Here is a 5,000-nt window from a genome sequence, read left to right as displayed (position 1 = left end):
GAGAGATTGAAGCGAGAAAAGGAAAGAATAGAAGAGAGAACGAAAAAATGGAAAACCTACACAGGAAATAAAGAGGGAGAGAGAGGGGGTGAGAGAGAGAGAGAGAGAGAGAGAGAGAGAGAGAGAGAGAGAGAGAGAGAGAGAGAGAGAGAGAGAGAGAGAGAGAGAGAGAGAGAGAGAGAGAGAGAGACGGAGAGAGACGGTTATCATCAAAATTCTTTCACACCTCCAGCGTCTCGATGGAGTTCGACCCGACCTGATCTGACCTTTCCTGATTCTTCCCGACCTGACCCGACCTTTCCCGACCCAATTCAACCTGACTCGACCCTTCCCGACCCTACCCGACCTGACCCTTCCCGACCCGACTCGACCTGACCTGACCTTACCCGACTCGACCTTTCCCAACCCGACTGGACCCTTCCCGACCCAACTCGACCTGACTCGGCCCTTCCCGACCCCACCCGGCCTGACCCTTCCGACCTGACCGTTCCCGACCCGACTTGACCTGACTCGACCCTTCCCGACCCGACCTTTCCCGACCTAACCTGACCTGACTCGACCTCACCCGACCCGACTCGACCCGACCTTCTCCATGTTTACCATCCGAAGCCTCGGGTTTGTGTTTTATTCGTGTTTGTTCAGGTCGCAAGTTAGATGAAAAGAAATGCGATAGAGATGGTGCCGCGAGAGAGAGAGAGAGAGAGAGAGAGAGAGAGAGAGAGAGAGAGAGAGAGAGAGAGAGAGAGAGAGAGAGAGAGAGAGAGAGAGAGAGAGAGAGAGAGAGAGAGAGAGAAAGCGAGTTTGCCACCGAGTGGATGGACGATTGTGTGAGTGGGTGGATGGGTGGGTGAGTGAATGAGTGAGTGAGTGAGTAACTGTGTGGGTGAGTGCGTGAGTGAGTGATACAGTGAGTGTGTGGTTGAGTAGGTGAGTGAGTGAATGGATGAGTGAGTAGGTGAGTGAATGAGTGAGTGAGTGAATGAATGAGTGAGTAGGCGAATGAATAAGCGGGTGAGTTAGAGATGAGTAAAGTTGAAGGACGCATTGAATGTATGGGTGAATGAATAAGAAAGTGAACGCGATTGGAAAAGTAAGTTTGTGAATATGTGAGTGAATGAGGGAATTAAAGAATATGTTGAGTGAGTGAGTGAGTGAGTGAGTGAGCGAGTGAATGAATGAGTGAATGATTGAGTGAATGAGTGAATGAGTGAATGAGTGAATGAGTGAATGAGTGAATGAGTGAATGAGTGAGTGAGTGAGTGAATGAGTGAGTGAGTGAATGAGTGAATGAGTGAGTGAATGAGTGAATGAGTGAGTGAATGAATGAGTGAATGAGTGAGTGAATGAGTGAGTGAATGAGTGAATAAGTGAATGAATGAATGAGTGAGTGAATGAGTGAATGAATGAATGAATGAATGAGTGAGTGAAAAAACGAATGGACTAACGAACAAAAGAAAAGTCCTTCACTGAATGAGCGAGAGATACGTAAGAAGAGGAGAAAGGAAAATTATTTTTTCTAATAATATTAGTAATTCGTAGACGATAATCAGCGATTTTCTTCTTGAAGACGACATCACGCCGAAGAGTCAGAAAGGAGATGGGGAAAGGATAGATTTAAGTAGGAAAACAGAAATATAAAGGAGAAAAGATTTGTTAATTGAATGGAGAATAAGGAAAAGAAAAAGAGAAAAAGAGAGAGAGAGAAAGAGATGTTGATTATTATAAACTATCATTTATGTGTCAGTTTATTATTATTTACTATTTACCTGTTCGTTTGTCATTTAATTTTACCTATTCATTTATTTATCTTATCATTATTCATATAATTATATTTTATCTATTTATTTATTTATTTATTTGTTTATCATCATTATAATTTTTTCTTATCCGACATAGTTATGGACTAAAAGGTCTCCTGTCGGCAAGCTCCTCTTTTGTAATCCTTTGTGTGTGTGTGTGTGTGTGTGTGTGTGTGAGAGAGAGAGAGAGAGAGAGAGAGAGAGAGAGAGAGAGAGAGAGAGAGAGAGAGAAACCGAATATGTATTGACAGTCCTATATGGAGGACAAGGAGAGGCTGGAAAAAAGCGAGAAGTGGCAGGGAAGAGGAGGAGGAAGAGTAGGAGGAGGAAGAGGAGGAGAAGGAGGAGGAGGAAGAGGAAGAGGAGGAGAAGGAGGAGGAGGAGGAGGAGGAGGAGGAGGAGGAGGAGGAGGAGGAGGAGGAGGAGGAGGAGAAGGACACTCTAGTTGAAAAAGAAGATAATGAAGGAAAAATTTGTTGCTGATGATTTTGTGATTTTAACCCTCAAACACTCAAAACATTAGCTGATCTTCGAGTCTCGACCCTATGGTCTCCATTCTCACCTCATTCCCGCTCTTTTTCGAGCGGCGCGTCACTCCCAGTCTCTCTTCGTTCGCCACGTTCCCGAGTTCGAACCCTCATCGATTCCATGAGACAAAGATGACCGAGCACCTCCTAGCATAAGGTCTTCAAGTCCTCCAGTCCTCAAGTCCTCTCCAGAAGATGTTGGATGAACTAGCGAGATAAAACCTTTTGGGAGGTTCTTTACTTGTAGGAGAGAGGCCAAACGCAGAGTATGGGATCCAATGTATTTAACGTTTTGCCCAGCAGGGCTTCTTCAGAAATAACTCATAGGTTCTCTCCTTCTTGCAGACTCTTCCAGCATAACATGAGGTCCTCAAGTCCTCAAGTCTTCACCAGAAGGTACTGGATGAACCAGCGAGATGAACCTTTGGGAGGTTCTCTCCTTCTTGCAGACTCTTCCAGCCTAACATGAGGTCCCCAGGTCCTCAAGTCTTTACCATAAGATACTGGATGAACCAGCGAGATGAACCTTTTGGGAGGTTCTCTCCTTGCAGACTCTTCCAGCCTAACATGAGGTTCTCATGTCCTCAAGTCCTCACCAGAAGGTACTGGATGAACCAGCGAGATGAACCTTTTGGAAGGTTCTCTCCTTCTTGCAGACTCTTCCAGCCTAGCATGAGGTCCTCAAGTCCTCAAGTCTTTAACAGGAGGTACTGGGTGAACCAGCGAGATGAACCTTTTGGGAGGTTCTCTCCTTCTTGCAGACTCTTCCAGCCTTACATGAGGTCCTCAAGTCCTCACCAGAAGGTACTGGATGAACCAGCGTAATGAACCTTTTTGGGGGTTCTCTCCTTCTTGCAGACTCTTCCAGCCTTTTGTCCCAGAATTCACTATTAATCTCTTGCTCCATTCTTTACAGCTTTGTTCACTGACCCCTCGCGTCTTCGAAGACCCCTTGTTAGCCATCCTTCCCCCACCCCCACCTCTCCCTCCATCATCAATCTCATCACAAATCTATTTTACACACAACAGAATCACCTACCTCCCCCAACCTCCTCTTTCACTCTTTCGTCTTTTAAAACTTTTTCTTTCTTCAGTCCTCTTAAATCAATATTTTTTTCAATGTGTTTCTAAGCCAGAGTCAAGTAACTGGGAGAGTATTGATCCCGTATACCTCCCCCAATAACACCCATCCACCCACTCACTTATCCACACACACCATCAGTGACACAGAAGTAATTGACATCGACATATCATCTACTTCAGTATCCTTAGGACATCGTCCTTTCTAGTTTCGCATTCTAAGAAGAAAATAACTTTTGTTGTATTCTACTCGAGTAAGCATTCCAGGTAAACCACTATTTCCTTTTTATTTTTAACCATGTTCGAAAAAAAAAAACGTATAGATAAGTTTCCGACCCCCACCACAAAAAAGAAAAAGAAAAAGAAATATTTTTCCTTTTTCATAAATCACTGAGGATTTTTCTTTATTTTGAAATAGTACCTCAGCAGTTTAAATACGATTTCCAACCACCCAAAAAAAATGGAAAAGCCACCATTTATATTTTTCCCTTTTTGATAAATCCCTGAGGATTTTTCTTTGTTTTGAGTATTTTCTTATCTCAAAGAAATAGTACTTCACCAGTTTGAACAAGAAAAAATAAACAAGATGTTAAAAATGAGAACAGCCACTGAATGGACTAACTAATAAACCTCTGTAGCTTTCCTACTTCTACCTTTCTAGATACTGAGAGATTATCTTAATTACCTTTGTGACAATTTTTTGACAAAAAAAGGGGATTTATCCTCAGCCGATAAGAAGTAAATCAGTTTAACCTCGATTAAGCTTTGTTCGAATCTAGATACATCCACCTTTTGATAATAATGTTCCAAAGGTTAATCTACCAATTAATCTCTTCGAAATCCCAAGGATAAGGACAGACCAGGGCCACACAAATCCCACTTACCTCTTCCTCCTCCTCCTCCTCCTCCTCCTCCTCCTCCCCCTCCTCCTTCTTCTCCTCCTCCTCCTCCTCCTCCTCTTCGTCCTCGTCCTATTTCTCCTCCTCCTCCTCCTCCTCTTCCTCCTCCTCCTCCTTCTCTTTGTCCTCGTCCTCTTCCTCCTCCTCCTCTTCCTCCTCCTCTTCCTCGTCCTCCTCTTCCTCCTCCTCCTCCTCCTCCTCCTCCTACTTCTCCTCCTCCTCCTCCTCCTCCTTCTCCTCCTCTTCCTCCTCCTCCTTCTCCTCCTCTTCGTCCTCCTCCCCCTCCTACTCTCCGTCCTCCTCCTCCTCCTCTTCTTCCTCCTCCTCCTCTTAACTAATGACAGTCACCAACCAAGTCATAGATTTCCAGATCATCAGTTTTCAGAAATAAATCATAGGAAAAAAATCTTATGATCATTAGTCTCATTTGTAACGTAACTATTTTCAATGTTATGCGCCAGATTAAGCCTTGCAAAATGTGCTTCGAAAGTAAAGCAATTATTTCCACAACGGGTCACCCCCAAGTCATTCCATAACTCTCTCTCTCTCATCTCTATCTCTCTCTCTCTCTCTCTCTCTCTCTCTCTCTCTCTCTCTCTCTCTCTCTCTCTCTCTCTCTCTCTCTATTTTCTCTCTGTCTCTATCTCTCACTAACTCCAAACGGAGATTAAATGTTTTTACTACTTCTTGTGTGT

Source organism: Oratosquilla oratoria, chromosome 37 (assembly GCF_046742065.1).
Source record: "Oratosquilla oratoria isolate Oo_2021 chromosome 37, ASM4674206v1, whole genome shotgun sequence".
In the NCBI taxonomy this organism is placed as follows: Eukaryota; Metazoa; Arthropoda; class Malacostraca; order Stomatopoda; family Squillidae; genus Oratosquilla; species Oratosquilla oratoria.
The sequence above is the reverse complement of the archived record's forward strand: the minus strand, read 5'-3'. Positions refer to the sequence as shown.